Source organism: Periplaneta americana, chromosome 6, assembly GCF_040183065.1.
Source record: "Periplaneta americana isolate PAMFEO1 chromosome 6, P.americana_PAMFEO1_priV1, whole genome shotgun sequence".
Lineage (NCBI taxonomy): Eukaryota > Metazoa > Arthropoda > Insecta > Blattodea > Blattidae > Periplaneta > Periplaneta americana.
The window spans coordinates 109,291,679-109,316,915 of NC_091122.1; the positions used below are offsets into that span (position 1 = coordinate 109,291,679).

General features: G+C 35.7%; 1 protein-coding gene across 6 annotated transcripts in view; it reads left to right on the top strand.

Moving 5' to 3' along the window:
- The window catches only part of LOC138701645 (protein O-linked-mannose beta-1,2-N-acetylglucosaminyltransferase 1-like), a 1,230,831-nt gene that overhangs the window by 669,733 nt on the left and 535,861 nt on the right, over nucleotides 1–25,237 (top strand). For all 6 annotated transcript variants that reach the window (XR_011332653.1, XM_069828753.1, XM_069828752.1 and 3 more), the window contains one exon: nucleotides 6,631–6,669. The gene's annotated coding sequence lies outside the window, so the exon portion shown is untranslated. The remainder of the gene's footprint in view (nucleotides 1–6,630; nucleotides 6,670–25,237) is intronic.

Genomic DNA, 25,237 nt, shown 5'->3' on the forward strand with positions numbered 1-25,237 from the left:
CGAAATATGCAAGTCCGCAGAGGTGCACTATATCCGAAGTTGACTGTATATAGCTCTACCAAGCAATGTGATAAGTATAAGCCGGCCACCATCAAATGAGGAAGGACTATTCCATTATATTAGACGGCTATGGCCAATGAGAAATTGGTCTTGTAGGCAACCACCAGGTTCGGTTTTAACCGTTTAGCATTCATATTGCTATATTCTTGTTTTACAGCTTGACTTTTTTCCCCTGTGATCTTGATTTTATTATAATTTTATTGTAGTGAATTTCATACATATCAAGATTTTGAAAATTCATGGGTTTAGTGGACAAAATGGACATGCTTTTAGTGTAATGTCTCTATTTATAACAGGTGAATATTAGCGTTGTTGGAAATGCTATTTAATTCCAACATATTTTTACACAATTATGCTGTAGCTTCATATTCCAATGACAAATATTATATAAATATGGATAAAATAAGCGTTTATAGCATATTTAATATAGGCCTATACATTCCATTGTTATTGCTTTATATAGATATACGTTGTGGTCAAATGTGAATGGAGAATATGATCCATGTTCATTTTATAAATTTTAATGTCAGGAAAAGACTTTGTTGTATTAACTGACCGCATTTATCGAAGAAACTCGTTCAATCCCGTATATATTATACAATATTTTCCATAAATAAAGTGATTATATGGAAGATTTTTGCCTAAATTCACATGAGCTGGATATTCGTATACAATAATCATATCTAATATTATTTTTCTACTTACGAACATTGACAATGAAAAGTCATACAAACTTAAAACAATTTAGTAATTTATATTGAGAGTATAGGCACATTCCTGCCATCACTGAAAACCTGCGAGACTCCAGTGGAATTCGTCATATGTTATGAGCTATAAAAAATATTTGACCTAACTGAGAAAATAAAAGAATAGATATCACACGTCCTAAAAATAGACAGTAACTCTCTGCACTATAAAATAACTATCGACCAGTGAGAAAAAGAAGCATCGGGTATGCAAGAAAACGATAGATAGACCAAGATATGTAAAATGATAAGGCAAAAATGCTGCCTAATGCATGAAGGATGATGGGTATAGTTTCCCATGCCATTTTAGTTATACAATTGCTCCTATGATCTTACTGTTTTATAGGATCCACCCAACCTTAACTTACCAAAGCAGTTAAGTTCAGTTTTGGCAGACTCAATGAATACCCCGTGTAGTAGGATTTCTGCAGATACTTTTTGTACAATATTAGCATATCACCTGACATAATTAGGAACATCAAATCTACACGTTTGAGATGCGCAGGGCATGTAGCACGTATGGGCGAATCCAGAAATGCATATAGAGTTTAGTTGGGAGGCCTGAGGGCAAAATACCTTTGGGGAGGCCAAGACGTAGATGGGAGGATAATATTAAAATGGATTTGAGGGAGGTGGGATATGATGGCAGAGATTGATTAATCATTCTGAGGATAGGAACCGATAACTGGCTTATGTGAGGGCGGCAATGAACCTCAGGGTTCTGTAAAAGCTATAAGTAAGTAAGTAGGCCTAAGTATCAATATTAGCATATGCCATTGATGCTGAATACTCTCACTTAATTAAAACATAATTTAATATGTAATTTGAAAGCTAAGATTTAACTTTTAATAACAGTTTCATTATTCAGAACTACGAACATGTGTAACATGTAACTGTAAGTAAATAGAATAGGGTAAAGGTTGGTAAATTGTGATAGGTCTGCTAATAATATTATGATAGTTCTTTTTGAGAATTTTTTACAACTATTCTGAGCGCGAGAAGGTCCAGTTTTGTGCAGAAACTTGTCCACGTACATTTCCTGAATACGTTGACGCAAAAAACCGATCCTCCTCTCGCTCAGTAAAATTGTAAAAAAATTTTCAAAAAGAACTATCTTAATATTATTAGTATCACAATATTACCAAGCTTTACCCTGTAAGACATATTGGTTTCTGTAGTAAATAATGAATATGAAATGTCAGACACCATTTTAATTACAGTAATGTGCATAAAATGGAGGAACAAGAAATTGTGGTATTTTTCCATTAAGGTCGGAGAATTTCACAGAATAGTTTTATATTCTATAATTAATTAAAGTACCTGGAATTTCTTTTTTCCTGAAACATTTTAAAGTCGGCAGTCATTATGTTTGTGAATGTATTCGAGGAAATATGTTAATATATTGTAATATAAGCGATGTCTCCTCCTGATATTCTTTCCTCTCGACCAATCATCATTTGGCCACTGCCGCCTAACATTTTCGGTGTTTATCATTAATTTGCATAGCCATATCATTGCCTCGCAGCCATTATGTGCACAAATTATTGCAAATGAACGACTTCCAGTTCGGCAAATGTATCGCAAAAACCTGTTATGGAAATTTAGAGAGCTCGATCTGTTACAACGCACATTATAATTAATGGGCGTGTACTACATATTCCGGACTTTACTTATTTCTATAAATTGACGTTAGTTATCGGCTAATCGACAGTTTCATTATAGCTACTGTACTACCATTATAGCTACTTTCATTTATCTGTGCTTAAAAATGGGAATGAAATACACTGCAACAAGGGACGATACGACTCGTGTAATGTTTCTTCATAGTCCTGCCCACTGAAATGAGAGACCCCTACTAATCAAAAGTCGATTGAGGTCCGTTGATTTTTCAGGACAGTGACGATTTTTTCTAACTAATAATCGGGATTAAATGCCTGTTATTATTCGATTGAGAAGCTTTTGTCATCTAGTCTGCTGTCAAAAAATCTGAAAGTTAGAATTTATAAAACAGTTATATTACCGATTGTTCTATATGGTTGTGAAATTTGGACTCTCACTTTGAAAGAGGAACAGAGATTAAGGGTATATGAGGATAAGATGCTTAGGGAAATATTTGGGGTTAAGAGGGATGAAGTTACAGGAGAATGGAGATAGTTACACAACACAGAACTACATGCATTATATTCTTCACCTGACATAATTAGGAACATTAAATCCAGACGTTTGAGATGGGCAGGGCATGTAGAACGTATGGGCGAATCCAGAAATGCATATAGTGTGTTAGTTGGGAGGCCTGAGGGAAAATACCTTTAGGGAGGCCGAGACGTAGATGGGAGGATAATATTAAAATGAATTTGAGGGAGGCGGGATATGAAGATAGAGACTGGATTAATCTTGCACAGGATAGGGACCGATGGCGGGCTTATGTGAGGGCGGCAATGAATCTTCGGGTTCCTTAAAAGCCATATGTAAGTAAGTAAAACCAAAGATAGCCTACATATTGTGTTTCATATAAACATCACTCTATCGCTCCCAGAAAGCGTACATACTCGTGCTCAGGAGGCATTCCACAAAATTTTTAGATAACTATTTTATTAATTAACAGAATATAAGGAGCATTAGCAAATTGAATCTTTGGGAATTTAGCTGTTATTTTCTTATAGAGCATTGGACCAAAGTTGCTACTGTGATTATAAGCTACAATTGTGGTACATTTAGGTTTCTGTCAAGCATATGTTACCTGACCATTTAGTTTTATATCGTGTCTTCCAATAAGGATGTCCTACTTTCAACATAATTATAACAATTTAAAAATCATGTCGAAGCCGATAACTAAAAGTTATTTGTACACATTCTTTAATAAGTTTAAACGTTTTCGACTCTACAGAGTCATCAGAAGTTATGCCGTAGAATACATAGGAGTTTGAATGTGCATTTATGTGATCTACAAGTATATAACACTATTAAGACTAAACAAGTTGCAAACATTAGTTGTAAAATACAATTATAAAATTTTATGTGATTAAAATTTAAAATTTAAAAATCAATAAAATGCTTGTGTAAGCTGTTACATCAGTATAATGTTAAAACGAGGATGGACTACAGCTTGTTGAACAGTCTGTGATAATTCCAGTGCAGTATCTTGTGCGTAGAATAAACACAAAAATTAAGGATCACAGTGAAAGTTCCGAAGTCTTTGGCAGCTAGACGGCAACAGTTCTCACATCACTACTTGTAGGCCTATTCAATTACATTGTCCACACCTGTGGAGTAACGGCTAGCGCGTCTGGTCGCGTAACCAGGTGGCCCGGGTTCGAATCCCGGTTGGGACAAGTTACCTGGTTGAGGTTTTTTCCGGGGGTTTCCCTCAACCCAATATAAGCAAATTCTGGATAACTATTGGTGTTGGACCCCGGACTGATTTCACCGGCATTATCACCTTCACTTCATTCAGACGCTAAATAACCTGAGATGTTGATACAGTGTCGTAAAACAACCTACAAAAAATGAATTACAGTGGTTCGTCCTAACCAATATTATAATCGTAAATTTATATTCTGTTTCCGGAATATCAATCTGTTTGAAGGTGTTTGTTACAATTCTTATGCAACTCCCTGTAGGCGAACAGTTTCACCTTTCCTCGACAGACTGTGAAGGTTTTGTCCTTGGGACAATCAGCGCATCAACTTCGGTAATTGCACCCTAATGATCGCCCTTTTCCCTTCCCTCCGTACTTCTCTCCTAATGTGGGCCATTAAATACTTTGGGTTATCACTCAAGGGGAGGGCGTCAAACCGCAAGACAACTGACGATCTGGAGGTCGCAAGTTTAATATAAAGTTCTTAAGTAGGTCACGTCTTTCTGGCAGGTACCTAAGTGGTTTCAGTATCTCCAGTCATTTTGATTGTGTGTCATACGACATTAGTAAAAGTATTCGATTAGTCTGGACACTAAATGTTCAGCGTAGTTTGATTATTCTTGGCACAAATGTTACATAAGCTTACGTATTCCTTAACACATGGTATAGTAAATAATTTAGTGGACGTCTATGACGCAGTTGGCGCCCGGCTGGCTCAGTTTTAAAACAACTGGCTATGGACTGGAAGGTCCTGTGTTCAATTAGGGTTGTGGCGGAATTTTACTCGTTTCCAAAACTTCCAGAATAGTTTCGGGGTCCACTCAGCCTCCTATCAAATTGAGTACTGGATTTTTCTATTGCTGAGGTCTTGAAAGCACGGAGGTCTACCTCACGTTACACTCAGAGCTCCTCGAATACTCGCTAAGTCAATGGTTATGATCATCTGTGCTTTCAAGTTACTACAGTTAGAGCTTCTCAAATACTCACTAACCAATGATTATGATCATCTATGCTTTCAAGTTACACTTAGAGCTTCTCAAATAGTCACTAATCAATGATTATGATCATCTATGCTTTCAAGTTACACTTAGAGCTTCTCAAATAGTCACTAATCAATGATTATGATCATCTATGCTTTCAAGTTACACTTAGAGCTTCTCATATAGTCACTAATCAATGATTATGATCATCTATGCTTTCAAGTTACACTTAGAGCTTCTCAAATAATCACTAATCAGTGCTTATGATCATCTATGCTTTTAGGTTACACTCACAGCTTCTCGAATACTCACTAATCAGTGCTTATGATCATCTATGCTTTCAGGTTACACGCACAGCTTCTCGAATACTCACTAATCAATGCTTATGATCATCTATGCTTCACGTTACACTCAGAGCTGCTCGAATGCTCACAAAGTCATTCTTTATGGTTATCTATACTTTCACTTTACGCTTATGGTGATATTTATTTACACTTAACATTTAAACGACAGCTTTAATACCCAAATGGTCATTCTATATGGTTATTGTTATTACACTCACAACAGTTCGAACACTCACTAGGTCATCGCTTATGGTTAACATACATGCCTACTGTATACTTCCGTTTTACACTCATAACAGTTTGAATTATCACCATATAACATCTTGTAGGTAGTCATACTCAACGTTCTTTTACAATTTTTGCGATAATGCTGTTTTGTAGCAAATCTTGAAGTACTCTCAATTAGAATTATGCTCATGCAGGGAATGTGTGCTCCACAAATAGACTTACAACCCGAGATTACTTTCTGAGATTGAATTTAATTCAGTGAGATCAGTTCTTGGCTAATATCGACTTTTTTATTCGCATTCCATATTAAGCTCGTTCGCGGAACTGATTGTGAGTTTGGAACAAAGCTACGCGGGTTGCATACGCACTGACACCGTGTCGCTGTTTAATGACCTTCGAAGCGGCTCCACGCGGCCAAGCCGTATTTATTAACACCCTCCCCTTGCGCTATTAGATTAGCTCTGTTGATAGCCACGTTAATCTTCGTCCCATTTGGATGTATTTTTTTTATTTTCCCACCCTGTAATTATAAGAGTAATGAACAGTTTATGAAACGGGATTGCATTTCCTAACAAGAGTGGTCTATATAACATATTTTTTTCTTCCTTTCCAATCTGCCATGTTTCAGGAAGTGTATTGAAGGATTAAATAGATATCATAAATGGGCGTGATGTAGGCTTACGCATCGTCAAAGGCCAGATACAGCTTTCTGTGAAAACCATAGTTATGGATTCTAATTCTGCGCAAGGCGTGAATGCTGTGAATACTGTATGCCTGTTGTTCTATTACGCAGAGACCCGGGGTCATGTTGAACGCACAGTATTGGAGTTCTAACATGCGGGTCTGTAATTTGAGGTCGCGGAAGGAAGACCGTGTGAAAGCCATGTGGTAATTATGTTTGTTTCCTTTTTCAGGTGGATGCATAAACATTGTTTTCAACGAAAGAAGACAAGGTGAGCAAATTACTTCCAATTTATTAATTTCACTATTGTGGAAGTTATTATTATTATTATTATTATTATTATTATTATTATTATTATTATTATTATTATTATTATTATAGAATATATACAGAATGTTCTGAAAAAGGTTCCAATATTTAGAGAGGAGGTAGTATGCATCAAATCAAGAAATAAAAGTCCTATAAACATGGGTCCTAATTTTTTTACCATTTTATTTATTTATCATAATTTATATATGTTTACATAATAATACAGAACAGAAAATATACTTACTTACTTACAAATGGCTTTCAAGGAACCCGAAGGTTCATTGCCGCCCTCACATAAGCCCGCCATCGGTCCCTATCCAGTGTAAGATTAATCCAGTCTTTATCATCATATCCCACCTCCCTCAAATCCATTTTAATGTTATCCTCCCATCTACGTCTCGGCCTCCCCAAAGGTCTTTTTCCCTCCGGTCTCCCAACTAACATACTATATGCATTTCTGGATTCGCCCATACGTGCTGCATGCCCTGCCCATCTCAAACGTCTGGATTTAATGTTCCTAATTATGTCAGGTGAAAAATACAATGCGTGCAGTTCTGTGTTGTGTAACTTTCTCCATTCTCCTGTAACTTCATCCCTCTTAGCCCCAAATATTTTTCTAAGAACCTTATTCTCAAACACCCTTAATCTCTGTTCCTCTCTCAGAATGAGAGTTTAAGTTTCACAACCATATAGAACAACCGGTAATATAACTGTTTTATAAATTGTAACTTTCAGATTTTTTGACAGCACGCTACATGACAAACGCTTCTCAACCGAACAATAACAGGCATTTCCCATATTTATTCTGTGTTTAATTTCCTCCCGAGTGTCATTTATATATGTTAATGTTGCTCCAAGATATTTGAATTTTTCCACCTCTACGAAGGATAAATCTTCAATTTTTATATTTTTGTACAGAAAATACTGTATAATACGGAATAATACATCAGACTACAGAATATAATTACAACAATAGAAATAGAAATAAAATAATACAATCAATATAAAAAAGAGGATATAATAATATTAACAAAATTTGAGGACCGAATGAGCAGCGCTTGTGTTCAGTCGCAGTTCAGATATATTATTAATATAAGAGGAATATAGAAAATAAATTAGGAACTAAAATTAAAATTGCAGCTACAATGAAATTATATAATATAGGTAATATATTAATATAAGAGGAATATAGAAAGTAAAATAAAATAAGAACTAAAATTAAAATTTGAGCTACAATGAAATTATATAATATAATATTATCATAGAGAAGAATAATATCGTACATGAATAAAATAGGGAAATTTATGAAAAATATATATATTCCGAAATTATAAAATACAAATAGGCCTATAATATAGTATAGGCTAATTAATTCATACATATAGGCTATAAATTTATTTAATCAAATTGAAGACATTAACACGTTTCTAATTTTCTTGTTATACAGTATGTTAGTGGATTACATGTTAGAGGGTGTAATTTAGTTAAAGAGTTATACAACCGGGGCCAAAATTAATGGTCTCCTTTAGACCAGCAGATGTGAGACATTTAGGTTCTACTAATGTTGAATTATTATTTCGCCTTGGGTCATGATTATTTGCCTGTAATATAAATTTATTACAATTTTTATGATAAAATTTTAACAGTATATTTATAAATTTGTTCAGTATTAAATACATTAAATTCAGAACAAATTAATTTAGTTGGATAATCAAAACGTTTCTTCAAACAAATTTTAATTATTCGTTTTCGTAGTAACTTTAACGGATTAAGTTTCTGAGTAATGAGTCAATGTTACCATTACTGTAAGAACAGCGTATCTTCCACTGTGAGCTCTTTGGCAAGAAACAAATGAGGATATGCTGGTCTTACAGTAATGGTATCCATTTTCCTCATTTCTCAGAAGATATCAACTTTAAAACCTATGTTTATAGGACTTTTATTTCTAGTTTTGATGCATACTACCTCCTCTCTAAATATTGAAATCTTTTTTTCAGAACATCCTGTATACAATGTGCAAATAAAGAAACCACGATTCAATTATAATAAATCAAGGTATAAGAAAGCGGTCCCATTATCACCTACAGTTCTTAATTTATATTATATTGACGAAGCCATAGAAACGTGGCAGTATCAATTACAAGAAAACTTTCATATTAATAATACCAAAGTACATACCCTCTTATTCGCTGATGATCAGATTATAATAATGCCACATGAAGTGAACCTACAATTGAATTGTATATAAAATAAATTAGTAAAACAGTTCAATTTAAAAATATTGGCCTTCAAAGGGAGATATCCAATAAGAAATATAATCGTAACATATGAACAAATAATAGAATAATTTGACAATATATTTTCATCACCTGGATGTGATATGGGAGATGATAGAGATCAAAATAAAATATCAAAATAAGTAGATATATACGCCAATTCTCCAAGGATAATGTCATAAATAAACTCTTTTAAAATGTTATAATGTAATGGCTGTGCTCTTGCTTAGCTGCATACGGAGGAGAATGCTAAACATTTACTAAAGCTTAACAGCGGAGAATTGAATCCGCAGAAATGTATGCAGGGTATAAAGGAATAACACAGAAGCGAATTGCAATTGAAATATGTGATAGGATCAGCGGAAATCAAAATAAATGGCTGGAACATTTAAAAATAATGGAAGAAAATAAAGCTTCGAAAAGCATACGCCTTTAGGAACCAAAAGGAGAAGGGCCTCAAGGAAGACAAAGCGATGAAGAGATCAATTTTTAATGTAAGAAGAATTTCCTTATAATCAGGAAAAGTCAACTTGGGCTAGTCCATGTTGTCTATGATATTATTATTAATATTATTGCTATTATTATTAATATTATTATTGCTATTATTATTATTATTATTATTATTGTTATTGTTATTCCATCTGCGCTTTTCGCTAATGTTAAAATTTTATGTTTGCTTTAGATATGCATTATTTCTTTCGCATCACTTTTCCTCGTTCTGCTTTTCATTTTCCTTTAATTCGTTCTTTTTCTTGCCTTGCATTTTGTTTTCGTTCTTTATTTCCATTCTTCTGGTGTCTTTTGTTTTTTTTCCATATTTGCATTTTTGCGACCTTCTGTCTTTCTTTTCATGTTCTCCTTTCTTTCATTTCTCATTTTTTTCTTTCTGTTTAGGTTTTAGTATTCTTTTACTCACTTTCTTCTTCTCTTTACTTTGTCATTTTAAACCTTATATTTTTTCCTTTCTTACTTCTTGCACTTTCTATTTTCTTTTGTTTCTTCTTTCAGTTCATTGACGGAGTCGTTGGTTTCTTATTTTCGCTTCCCTGTTTCCTCTCTTGTCGCCATGGTTACCACATGATGTCCATGGCACTGAACCTTGTTTAATTGCTGTAACGACGTTAGAGCTCCTAATGAAGGCTTCACCAGCTAGACAAACATTTTAGTCTCCATGGCGACGGCTCGTGTCTCCTAGTTATGTCATTGTATCGCTTCCGACGTTCATAATGAAGAGCTAATTAATTCAGGATACACATGTTGAATCTGGACATTGCGTGCACCTGGCGCCTTGCTAAGGAGTGATTACGTGATGCTAGCCACTTAATTAAATACTGCGCGTTCATAATCATATGCTCTGGGATTTTGCTGCTATTCATGATGCAAAACTAAGTAGTTCTATTCTCTCCCCAGCGTCATCAAAATTTCTCACGTCAGACTAGGTTAACACAGATTATCGGTACGTTAGAATTTTCTACATTAAACTATGTTAACGCAGGTTTCTTTAGAATTTCTCACATAAGACTGGGTTAGCACAGGTTACGTTAGAATGTTTCACATCAGACTTGGTCGTCTGCTTACTTTAGAATTTCTCACGTTAGACTATATTTACTCAGGTTACGACAGAATTCTCACATCAGACTAGGTTAACTCAGATAACGTTAGAATTTCTCACATCAGACTAAGTTAAATTGGGTTACGTTAGAATTTCTCACATTAGACTTTGTTAACTCAGGTTACGACAGAATTCTCACATCAGACTAGGTTAACACAGGTTCTGTTAGAATTTTTCAGAGACTAAGGTAACGCAGGTTCCATTAGAATTTCTCACATCAGATCAGTTTAACTAAGGCTACGTTAGAATTTCTTATATCGGACTAGGTTAACGCAGGTTCTGTTACAATTTCTCACATACACTAGGTTAACGCAGGTTCTCTTACAGTTTCCCACATCAGACTAGATTAATGCAGGTCCCATTAGAATTTGTGATATCATACTAGGTTATCGCAGGTTCCGTTAGGATTTCTCACGTCGAACTTGGTTAACTCAGGTTGCGTTAGAATTCCTTACATTAGACTAGGTTGTCAGATGACTGTATAATTTATCACATCAAACTTGGTTAAATGAGTTTACTTTACAATTACTCACATCGTACAAAGTTAACGCAGGTTCCAATATAATTTCTCACATCAGATTAGGTTAACACAGGCTCTTTTATAATTTCTCATCGGACTAGGTTAACTCAAGTTCCGTTAGAATTTCTTACAACAGATTAGGTTAACACAGGTAACATTAAAATTTCTCATATTATACTAGTTACGTTCGAATTTCTCACGTCAGAAAAGTTATCTCAGGTTAGATATTAGGGGAGAGTCGGGTAGTATCGGACATCGGGTAGTATTGGACAGTGCGTTTCTTTCATCTACCACCATATGGTAGTACCTGAATGATATGGTTACGTTTCTCTATGCAACATCACAGAAACGTAACCATGTCAATCAGGTACTATCATCGTGTGGTAGATGAAAGAAACTCACTGTCCGATATTACCCGATGTCCGATACTACCCGACTCTCCCCTACATATTCCGTTAGCCCAGCAATTGCAGGCTTGTTTTTCCACGTTGTAGACACATTCAGATTCCGTACTTGAATCCCGTATTCAAATTCTGTACTTGAATAGAAGTTGTATGGCCTGATGTTCACATGACCATCATTAGAACTTACGTTCTCGAGTCGGAAGGTAAGTAAAATTGGCGTAATGTGACGTGACATGCAGCATTTATAGGTTGCATCGGAATGATGGACTAAATATGTCATCGTATTTTTTTTTACATAGTACTGCCTTTTATTGTATCATTTCATAATTCGTCCATAACTAGTTCTTGACGCTGTATCTTGGTGCTGGATCAGAGATTCGTGGTTTGAAACTCTACTGAGGTCAGTGGTTTTTAAAGGTCTTTGAAATCTTTAGCATAGCTTCCTTCGGAAAGAAAATAATTTTTGGTTAGCCCGTGTCGTAGATTTACGGCACGTAGGCCAAAAAAAATCTGTTCCTGATAAAATACTCTAAAACTCTAAAATTTGTCAGCTATTTCTCAGTCACTCCGAAATTTGTTTGTTTGTTTCTTTTTAGTTGGTTATTTAGCTACTAGATTGCTGGGATTGGTGATAGCGAGATGGTATTTTTGCGAGACGAGTCCGATGATTCGCCATAGATCACCTGACATTTGCCTTACGGATGGGGAATCTCAGAAAACGTCCAAACATGTAATCAGCCCAAGCGGGAATGGAATTCATGCCCGAGCGCAACGCCGAATCAGCAGGCAAGCGCCTCAGCCGACTGAGCTACGCCGGTGGCCCAATGCGATGTTGTGTAGTGGGAGAAATAAACCATGTTACGGGTTATTATTGTCGGACCATCGGATCTGTGCCCCCGTAAGATATGCGAACTGAACCCTAATTCCTTCTCAGCCTCGGTAATTAATTTCTCTCCCTGCATTCCTATCTCTTTCTTTTCTATCTCTCTCCCTTTCTGTCCTCCATTACTCACAATTTTGAGCCTTCTTGCGGGACAGTTTATTTGCACTTGCAGTCCAGTGTTGTCAACTCAACATGAACACTGTAGCACGGAGTGGCGAAAGAAAATATTATTAAGCAAGTATGTACGTAATAGCATTTTTCGATGAAGAGAAACAAACAGGTCAATATCTGTTCGCTATAAATCAGGCAACGAAAAGAGCAGCTGCTATCACAGGTGAGGCTTATTTTATTTCAATTGATTACATATTAAAATTACTTACTTAACTAATACTAATAATACAAGATTTTATGTAATTTATATAGACAGGTCAGAGCTCCTAATAAAGAAAATCAGGAGAGAGGGAGTCTGTGCAGGAGATGAAAAGTTAGAATCACCAGGGAAGAACAGACCAAGGGAACTTTTAATTCTTGTAGATGATATGAACCGATGTATTTTAAGAAGAAAGATACAAGAATTTTATACCGTGCAGAAAGAAGTTCCAACATTGAAGAAATTACTGAAGGTTGCGAGAGAAGCAATAATTTCCAAGGTTGGAGAGAAACACTACTGAAAGTGATTCGAGACATTTATTTATTTATTTATTTATTTATTTATTTATTTATTTATTTATTTATTTATTTATTTAAATGTAAATATACAGAATAAAGAATATAATTACAAAACAAACAAGAGAAATAGAAATAAAATAATACAAGCAATATAAAAAGAAGATACAGTAGTATTAACAAAATTTGAGACCGAATGAGCAGCGCTCGTGCTCGGTCGCATTTCAGATATAATATTAAAATAAAAAATAAGAATAATAAAAATAAATAAGTAAAATAAAATAGGAACTAAAATATAATTACAGCGGCAATGGAATTATATAATGTAATATTAACACTAGAGAAGAATAATATCGCACGTGAAAAGTAGGACTAATTTATATTTTTAAAAAAATGTAGAAATACAAGATGTATTTTGATTGAAAGAAATGATATTGTAGCATGGAGGACCAGTTATTTATGACACCGTTTGACGGAAGTTTGGCAACATCCCTATTCGGCAAGGTTCGTGGCCTGCTGTTTAACGTGTTGGGAGGAAAGCGGGTGGAATGGAGTGAGTACAGGCGTTAACTTTTTCAAGAACGACGACAGCGCTGAAGGGGCACAGATCCGATGGTCCGACAATAGTTAGGCTTGGCTTGGCTTTACTATGGGCTCGAGCCTTGCCCGTACAATTAGGCACGCTTTGGCACGTTGTTCAGCTCTCGGACTTGGGCAATCATCGCTTATAAAAGACACGCTATGGGCCAAAGAAAGCCTAAGTGAGTCCTGAGTACGGCCGTCGAAATGCCAAGCTAAGTCTCGACATCTATTCTATTCCTATTATCCTAATCTATTCTGTCATACATTCCTTCCTATTCCATCCTATTGTCATTTACATTCTACCCCACCCCATCCTATCTTGGCTTATCCTATGCCTGTTTTGTCCTCTACTGTCCTACATCTTACACTGTAGTGCCCTATCAATTTTCGACATACGTATCTCCCCTTCAAAATAGGAAGGGCACTGCCAGCATTGTGTTCCCCCTTATTCCCGATGACGTCCCGCGATGATGCATTGATTTCCTTTCCGCTGTAAAGTCTCTCTTTTTTTCTCGTTTCTCTTTTAATGTTCTCTAACTTCTGCGACTCTCACCCTCTTTATCTCACACCAGACCACCCCTGCAGGCGCCGTCATTTCCTGCATTAGTAATCGTACCGGATTGAGAAGGGATGGGACCCCAGCAATCGTATTCTGGCCCCAGGGACAGAAGTTAAAATATCAAATAAAGCGGACCGCAGCAAGGGATGAAATATTGAGCATAAGCTGCTAATGGGGAATGGGTGATGGAAAGTTATTGCGTGGATTTTAATGTTTTATTCTTCTTCCAGATGGGGAAGCTTACCTCCTGTGTCAGTACTGTGTTGGACCTGGGGGGAAAAGATTAATCGAAATCAAATAAGCAGTTAAAGGCGCAGATTACGTGCATACTACCCTCAGCCTTCAGAGGGTAGGTGAGCCGATGAATTGTCTTCCACTATCCCTTTGAAAAGCTCTCGGAATACTTCCAAACCCATTTGATTATTTCTCAATTATTTGTTACGCAACACAGAATGGAACCATATTATGGTTCGGTAGTACGTACCTTGGTTCGGTGATATACTATCTTACGCAAGTCTAGTTTTTCAGGTAAAGATCACTGTGAAGCAGATTTGAATAATTTCAAAGGAAAAAATTGTTGCGGGGCCGGGTATCGATGTCGGGATCTTTTGGTTCAACGTATCAGCGCTCTACCAACTGAGCTACCCAGGAACTCCACCCGACACCGTCTCAATTTTTTCCCTTTATATCGACACAACTCGAATGGGCTGACAAGACGCCAGAGACCCACATCGAGTGCACACAACTCTGTGTGTGTGCGTGCGTGCGTGCGCGCGACTTTGAATTGTGGTTTTCTGTTAACGTACCTCCAGTATTATTTAAATATAATGTCTGTTACGCTTGTAATAAAATTGGATTCGAAGTCCGCGTACTTAACTCCGTCCGAGGACGATGCATTTTTAAGCAGTGAAAACAAATTCTTTATAGGACCTCCTCCTAAACGGAAGCAAAGACGAGAGTTAAATATGCAAATACTGTTTTATAAGTAATGTGGGTTTTGGAGCAAAAGTTTAGTTGGAATGCCTTGTGGCAATAAATTAATTTAATCTTCAAAGTAAAGGTCATTAGATTCTGTGGTGTCTCGAGCCACCTTTCAGAAACGTTTGTTGTCTCGCGACGGTACCAGTTTCTGGTTTTTGATGTGAAGAATTCATGATAACCATAACCATAGCCGTTGGGTTTCCAAGTTTTGGAAATTTATTCCACGCAGGAACTGGGCCATAGATTAAAACAGACGGTAACGTGGAGGCGCAAGATCGGGGGTGTATACCGGGTGTGGTAGCAATTCAGTTCCTACTATACCAGAATTTTTTCCATGGTTTTCGAGCAATATGGAGTCTCCCATTGTACTGTTGCAAGAGAATTCTATTTCAGTTACCTAATACAAGGACGTCTCTTTCTTCAAATTCGTTAACTTGTTGCAGTTGTTGAGAATAAAGATTCGTTGGAACAAACTTCCAGTGAATTACATCTTCAAAATTCCACTAGACATACATTACTTCGGGGCCGAAATTAAGTCATGGTATAATGCATTCATGAACCTGATGTTAATTAGGCCTACTAAAACAGTCATAAAAGAGACCAGCAATTATATTTTCTCTCTATCCTAAAAACAACAAAAAAAAAACATAAAAAGCGCTTAGTGGTGTTCGAACGCACGACCTCACGAAAACCAGCCCGGATCGCTACCATTACGCTACAAATGTAATTATAACTGTATATAGCAGGCATCGTGGTCCAACAACATAACCTCACCTGTCTCCGAATTGTAGCGGAGATATCCGAATAAAACTTAGTATCTAAAGAGCGACCACTTTTTCTTTTGACAGCTGTACTTACACGCGCGCGCATTATTATATCAGCCTGTAGTCTTCAAATAATGGACAGACCTGTGTTGTGAAAACTTTAATAGCAAAGTTAGGCCTACATATTTTATCCATCATGATTTTATGAGATATCAACTGTTTACTGTTTGTTTTTATAAAATGTTAGATAATTTCGAAATATTTTGTATCAGAATACGTAGTCTTCATGGTATGAGCATAATAATGGTTCAGTAGTAATTAACTTCATCAAGTAGAAACATGTAATGCGCGTAACAAGAAAATATGTGCATTGCGTTACTGCACTGTTAATTTTTTGTCCCGAGTTACAAACGGTAATTATGGTGGCAAGCTGATGTTTCATGTAATTTCACTGTGCAAAATCACTGCTATCAGAAATCATCTCTAATCGGATTGCATAGTTACGGACCACTGATTGTATACCGATGTTTGTTTTATGATCTAAAACAATCACCAGGTAACGAAAACATATTTGGTATGGTAATTGAATGATCAATAACTTGATTTCTTTTTTGCATGAGCTCAGTAACAACCCTGCATTCACATAGTGTGTTGGTAATCACAATAAAATTGTTAATTGTTTTTTTGATTTAATTTGTTTTGCTTTGAAAAGTGAGAACAAATAATTTAGTTGATAAGATTTTTTCATGGGGATTTCCCTGGTATGCGCAGCGGAGTATTGGCATAGGGGAAAAAGTATGAAGTTCGCAATCGTTTGGTTGCTTATTTCATTGGTTGGTACTTACAGACACGGTCGAAAAACACTTTCCTGAACTCTACTAATTGAGAATGTGTCTGCCGAGTTAGCTCTGTGGTGGCGTGTCTGCCTTTAGACTAGCCGGCCTGGGTTCGATTCCAGGAGGGGTCAGAAATTGTCATGTAAAATTTCTACCTCGGGACTAGGAGAGATGGCGCTGCACAACTTCTGATCACTAGATTGGGTTAAGTCCCAAATCTCACCGCAGTGCATATGAAGAGAAGGCATATGTCACTGTTGATAGTGATTCGTCCGTCGGATGGGGATGCTAAGCCTGGCGGCCCCCTTGGTGCTATTCGATAGCAGTAGGGTACGTGCCGGCACCAGGTTTCCCCTTCTCCCTTCCACATCATCATCATCGCTCATTTCAGACACTAAACTTACACGAACACTTACACATACACTCACCCTAGTACACGACATAACTCTCCGCAGATACACATCATGTACAGTGTGACCCGCCGAAGTGGTGTACAACTAGAAAATGGGTCACAGTTCTGCCATCTATCCGCAGTATGCGGAACCCGAATCACGCAAGTGAAGTGGGTGGGCATTGGATACACACACAAACACACACACACACACACACACACACACTAATTGAGAATGTAAGAAATTTCACTTCTGGTAGAAACCGTATTTTTTTAGTATTGCTTGTGTTTTACGTTTATTTTTCCTGCGCCTCTGTCAAAGACGGGATCGAAGAAGACCATGTGATGATGTATAAGTCAGAACAGAGTGGCTGTTTTTAAAGAATTAGCGGCCACTAGTTGAAGGGTCTTTTGGTTTATGTGTAGGCGATTATCTACAGAGGCAATTACTTTTGTAACCTTCCCTCGAACAATCTCGTTGTTAAGGGAACCCGTATGTTAAAATTTTAGATTTTCATGCATTTACATATTTTTAAGTAACTAGGCTGTTTTTGCATATAATGAGATAAAATTTTGAACATTCGTTCTTAAAAGTAGGAGAAAACATAATTTATAATTGCATATAAATCGATATAGTAGTTTTGGAATAATTCAGATGTAAATTATGCTAATTAATTATACATAATCAATTTGATAGGTACATTTTTCAAAGAATGTATTAAGCCTAGAGACTTGAAACTTTGGAGGCCTAGTAATAATGCTTTTGGCTATAATTTACTACCTCTGCTAGAATGCTGACTTATTTCTAACATTATTTAAATCAATTTCATTTTTTATAATTAATTTACATAGAAAATCAATCAATCCTGTGTGACTGGTAATGGAACTAATAATGTTAGAACAGTAATTGTGGTAGCAAACAGTTACTAATACAATAATAAAGCACTGTTCCAAATTTCAGACTGATAGCTGCAATAGTTTTTTTAGAAAAGTGTACCTAAAGTATAAAAAATGTAGTTTTGAGAAAACAGTGGATAAAGTTCAAACTTACAGTTACTGTAGTTTCAATGCATCCCTGGATTGTAATCATCTTCCTTCTCCTTTTCTTCCTCTTCTCGTCTTCTTTTCTGGTTCCTCTTTGCAGTCCTATGCTATTTTGACTGGGTTTGCATCGCTTTCTCAGCTTCTTTTACTCTTCGGACATCGATGGCACATAGCGCACGTTCCATATTCAATCCTGGTTTTATGCCCATCAACTCCAGAACTTTCTTTCTGCTGCTACTGCCATCATTGAAAGTGATAACAGCATCCAGGACACCAGTCTTGAGGACATTCAGGCCCACAAACACTGTCTTTGGCAATCTTTCCCATATGCAGTTGTTGAAACTTTCATTGGGGTTTTGGGTGCAGCCGTGTGTACATTTCTCTAACAGCTTCTTGTCAGCAAGATCTCTGAATATTGGCTTTACCTTCAACATGACAGCTTCTGGTAGGGAATGTCTGTGATCATATACTTTATTTTGAGCTTGTGCCTTATTATAACCGCACCACGAATCCAGACCTTTGGGACAGAGTTGATGGTATGGTTTCTCGTTGGTTGAAATTTTATGGAAGTATGTAGCCCATACACTCTTCCTCATTTCTTCCACATTCCCTGTGTTCCTTCTAATGGCTAAGCCATAGTAGGTCTGAAAGAGATCAATTTCTGTATTGGTCAAACGACCCGCTCCAGCGAGTGTCTTGCCATCATCCAGTTTTATCCCCTTTAGCTCCTTCTTGAGTCTTCCCAGTCGTGCTCCCATTCTCTTGTGAACGTGGCCTATGCATTCAAGTTTTTCAATTTCTACCCCCTCCCCATAGGGTTTGTCTTCTTGTACCTTTTTGAAACCCGTGCTGTCACCATCACCAAGATATTGCACATACCGAATATTCAGAGAATCCTCAGACTGCCTAAAAATGTTCACTGCACCTTGCACCTCCATTCCTCCACTATAACCTTTATAGTTTTTTGTACATTTATGTACAGTTCCCTTTCCCTGTGAACATGTCTGACAATATTTAGTCAATATTTCCACTGCCAACACCTTGCCCGTGAGTAATGATGTTGCAGTGACAACACCATTTAGTGACGTATGCCCCCGCTTTTGCCAACTGCCATGGAAAGCCCCACATATGTCTCTGTTGTTACCATTCAACTCCACAGTTTCCATTGCAGCTTTTCTCATTGAGGCTTCTGCAATTTCAGAGAGGGATTCATTTATAAAGAAAACTTCTCTGTCAAACCTAGCAGGTGGAGGAGGAAGATTCATAATAGCACAAAATGTTTGTGCAGCGTGTCTGCCCTTACCAATGCTTCGCATACCATACACAAGTCTTGTATTTACATTGTACAGCCTATTTCTGTTCATTGCAGATGTCATTGTGGACTTTACACTTTCACAATTACTGCAATGTAAATTTATTTTTGTTGCCAATCCCTTCCTGGAACTAATGTTTTCAAACATTTCCACACAGTCTTCACTATTGCAGTATTTGCATTTCACATGCTGTTTTATGAAGTCAGATAGTATACCTAAATCTATAATAATATTATTATTACTAGATGATGACACATTTTGACCTTCAGTACCTGTTATATTCTCATTCTCCAAATAAACAAGATTTTTCTTGGATGAGCTAGGTGTAGGTTCATTGTTTTTCTCTGCCCTAACCTCAATGCTGGGGGTACAACTAACACTGTTTGTATTTGTATATTGATTGCCACGGAACTTACGTTTTTTCCCTTTATTAAAACTCTTTCTTCTAGGCATATTTACACAATAAGAGCACTATGAACTATATTCACAACACCACAAAATCACAATAAACAAAGCCACGTGCTAATTCACTCTCACAACTGTAACAAGCAAAGCACTGTTGGCTACTCTGTGCTAGAACAGAGTAGCCAACACAATTTTCGTCTTGTACATGTTTTCTTCTTCTTCTTACATGAATTCAAGGAGAAAATAATGATAGAAACAGCCTGCAGTCGAACGAACTACAGAAGTGGGCGTGACGCTAGCATGCATTTAAATACCCACGCACACTCAGCCATTTAAAGTCATAAAAAGACATTCAAAAAGGTCCTACCGCTAATAATGTATATATCAATCTGTTCAGAATTGAATAAGGAATAATATTAAGTAAAAATCTAAAAATGCATATTTTGGTCAATTTTAACATACGGGTTCCCTTAAGACTGAAATATGCTTAGAATGTCACTATAAACCATCGGTACTTTTCATTATATATATATATACTAGCTGAAAGTACCCGGCGTTGCCCGGGTTTTCCTTTCTGCTTCTGTTTTCAAATGAACTGTTTGTTAAATTTTCGAAAATTTCGGAAACCCAACTATAGACAACCAAAACGAATTTTTTACTAAACTTTCCTCGCACATAAAGATGAATCTTTACTTAACTTCACTTACTTATACTCCTTAGCCAAATGCCTGCCAGATTTAACTAAATTTAAAACAATTGTAGATTAGACTCCGAAAAGAAAATATTTCATCATGTGCCTGACGTTCAACTTTGTTTTAAATTTATATACTTATTTGTTTTGTTTATTTATCTCTGCCGGTCAGTTACCGCTAAATTTCAAATGCTTTATCTTAGTCGTAGCTGTCAGCGTATTAAACACCATTAATTTTTCTGCCGTCTCCTTTCCTCCCCGCCAAAAATGTGACGTGTACAGAGGCACAGAAAAAATAATTATAAGATCTGTACATTTAACTGAAGCTGTGCTGACATACATTTCACGTAATTTCATGTCTATGTGTGCTTTCACTTGAACTTCAGAGACAGCTGATGGTAATTAGAGAATTCCCTTGTTCCCAGTCTGAATCGTTGGGGTGTCATCGTGAGCCTAAATTTATCTATCGGTCGTACCAAAGAATCGATATATACGTATGTAATTCAATTTATATTGGAATATTTTTTACCTCTTGACAGCTGTACGCCCGCTTATATCATACCAGGGCTTTTTAAAATATGACTTAAGATATACTGTAATATCTAACAAACTTAGAACATATTAAATATATTACTTTTTATTTTATATACAGAATGCAGATAGAGTATAATTTTGCAAGAAGTCATTGTTCAGCATAAATAATAATATTCTGAAAGACATCCTATGTTATAGAAAATTAACTCTCCGTTCTTTCCACAACGCTTGACATACTACACTGGCAACTTGATTACACAGATAAAATTTCGCAATAACACATTATTGGACATGGGCAATAATATTTTGAGAGATATATATTTTAGAATTAAGTAGTATATCGAAATGATAGCCGTCCAAATCTTGGATTTAAAATATCGGCATCCCAATCAATTCAAATGAACAAAAATAAAGAAAATGTAAATTAATGTCTTATTTTAAGTGGGCTTAGGTATATTCACATACTGCATTAGGAACATGACAAAAGTATCATTGATATGCATACAATTCGTTTTCCCGTCTTTTGTATAAATATGTATATATGTTTAGGTGTGCTCACTTGAAAGCAAGTTACGCAATTATTAACAATATGAAAAACACGGAGATTTAAGTGAATGTCTGCAACTTTGAGCGACTATCCTTGAGCTTTATTTTACTACGGTCATTACGAATGCTAGTTGCACTGAAATGGCAGTTGCTTAAAATCGAATGGCATGTTACTGGCTATCATAAAAATATGTGGGATAAAAACATCTTTTCCTTTCGTTTTGCCAGTTAATACTGTCACTTCTATTACGTTTGTCATGAGTTTTTTCACACCAATTCCTATTCCATTGCATAATTCTTGTGGATCAATATTTCGCAAAAGTACTATTGGTGATTCAATATTAAGTATTAAATTATCTGTTGGCAATTCTTGTGATTTCAAAGAATTTAAGAATTCAGTTTGATAAAACACAGTCTGCTCACTATCTACAACTGTCTCGAGAAATACATAATACGGTTCTGGACTGCATAAGGATACTTACTGCATGAATTGTCTACATTTTGGCCTTCATGATGTATCTACAATGTTTTTTTATATCGTTTTGCTTTTTCCATGGCCTCATGAAAGTCGATGTTGAATACAACAGACAATAATAAAGAACAATTGACTATAGAAGATTGCATTTTAGTATTATACATGAATGTTTGATCGTATTTATTTTTATTTTTTACTGTTTTAATTAATTTAACGTCCATTTTAACAATTTTAATATAGCCTATGTTCTTCTCCTGGTTATGAAGGTTAAATGTGCAAACTTTGGTACATATTGGTCAAAGCGTGTAGATTTGTATAGGGAACATACATACATACATACATACCCACATTCACTTTTATATATTAGATTCATGTCACATTTTGTATTTTGCATTTATATTTATTTTGCTCATAATTGTAACATAAAATATAATATAATATAAACAGATAAAACTTTAGTTCACTCCTGAAAGAGTAGAACTCGTGCTCAGGGGCTGATTCCTAAATTGAAATTAATTACGGTTTGTCTTATGTCTACTACACAATAAGAATATACATAAATCTAAATTTACTATTTTTCATTATTTATAAAATCCACACTTTTTTTTTAATTTAATACTAGAACTATTAGAATTGACAAGATTAGGATATTTAAATATAAATTTGTTTCATATTCTTGGGCCTAAATTACTACTATGATTAAATACTGTAGCAGTGTTGCATTTTGGTTCAAATAATCTTAAAGAATTCGTACCTTTTGTTTCATAACTATGAGAATGCAATTCAAAATTATTTCGATTTTTATGTACTTATGAATTTATAATATAATAAATTTGTCTTATTTTAAGAACATTAAAGTCTAAAAACAATTTTTGAGATGGAAAATCAATAGGTTTATGAAGACATATTTTAATTATTTTCTTCTATAATAAAGTGGATTAAAATTGTTTTAAATAAGCTACCTCATCCTATAGTTCCATACATAATTACCGACTGAAATAAAGTTAAGTATATTGTGCGTAATAAACTTATTGACAAGTAATTCCTCAATCTATTTCTGTAAGTGCAAAATAGGAATAGTTTCATTATTTCAATTTGTAAAAAGGTAATGGCAATATGTATTCTACTTTTTTAAACGCTGTACCAACTGTAAGTTTATACAGAATGTAAAGAATATAAACTGCCAAAATTATACAGACTAAAGCCTACATCTCGGTGTACTATGCATGATGTGTACTGAAATCTTGTATTTTCTTTTATTTTTGTTTTAAGTCCTAAAATATCATGTTTTTAGGATTACTAGTAGGCTAATATTTACTGTTCGAGTAAACGTGAACGTCTTTGCCAATGACTTTCCGTCCAACACACGCTAACATCACAACAATAGAGAACAGAGTGCCCTGATTTGTAAACAAGGCTATCACCACAGTTGCAATGTACGTGGCGGACCGAAGTAAATAATGACGATCTACTACCATTTCCAATAACATTAGACTCAAAGATAAAATTTTTTTATAGGGAAACCACAAAAGTCACAGAAAAATTTTATTAGACTTTTTTGTTCAGTAATTTATACTCTATCACCAGTACTTTTTTGGCAGTTTATATCGTGTACACTCTTAATAGTGTCGATGGAATTGGTGATAACTAGAGGACATTCTCCTTATAGTTGACATAATCCGCGAAAAAAAAAATCCAACCAGGTAATCTGCCTGATCAGGATTCGAACCCACGCCCGAAATCACTCTCGGATTAGTAATCAGTCGCGCTACATTAGTGACCTGCATTACTCAAACCTTGCAATTTTTAATGAAGTCCTACATATCTTCCTTTTGGTACCATAACACCTTTCCGGTTCCTGGTCCTCATCATCTTCACTTCATTGTCTACTCATTAAAGCTTGTTCCGTATTCACATTTTGTGTTCGTTTATCTCCATCTTTTCCTGGAAAGTCCTTACGTTTCCTCTACCTTAGCTTGATACGTATTTTGTATGAGTGTTGATATTCTTTTACTACTGTTTCGAAGTACTGTTGTTTCCAATTGTAAGTTACTTATATTCATTTTTTATCATTTAAATTGTTGTTATTGTTCAGTTAACTGTCCGAAGACAGTTTTGAACCTCTTTAAGTAACAACAGTTTGATTACGAAATATATAAATAGTCAGAGATGTATACAATGAAAGAGAAAGGAAATTGGCCACACTACCCTATTATCTCCTGACTTAGTTGCCTCATAGGTGATGCCTTACTGATGTCACGTACGAGGTTCGAACCATCTTCGAACTAAACTAAACTAAACAACAACACACGACACCTCGCTTGTCTCTGATGTTTTCTCCTTCTCTTGTATGTAGTGTTTTCTCTTTATATTTGACGTTTTCTTTCTCTTGTATCTGATGTTTTCTGTCTCGTGTGTCTAATGTCCTCTCTCTTGTGTTTGATGTTTTCTCTCATTTGCATCTGATGTCCTCTCTCTTGTATCTGATACCTTCTCTCTCTTGTATCTAATGTTTACTGTCTTATATTTGACCTTTTCTTTCTATTGTATCTGATGTTTTCTCTCTCTTGTATCTAATGTTTACTGTCTTATATTTGACCTTTTCTTTCTATTGTATCTGATGTTTTCTCTCTCTTGTGTCTGATGTTTTCTCTCTTGTGTTTGATGTTTTCTCTCTTTTGTATCTGATGTCCTCTCTCTTGTATCTGATACCTTCTCTCTCTTGTATCTAATGTTTACTCTCTTATATTTGACGTTTCCTTTCTCTTGTATCTGATGTTTTCTCTCTCTTGTGTCTGATGTTCTTTCTCTTGTGTTTTATGTTTCCTCTCTTTTGCATCTGATGGCCTCTCTCTTGTGTCTGATATGTTCTTTCTCTTGTATCTACTGTTTTCTCTCTTGTACCTGGTGTTTTCTCTCTCTTGTATCTGATATTTTTTTCTCTTGTAGTTGATATTTTCTCTCTCTTGTATCTGATGTTTTCTCCCGCGTATATAGTGAGGATCACGTAAGTTCAGTTCCCAAACAGCAAATATTTCCGCCTTGTCA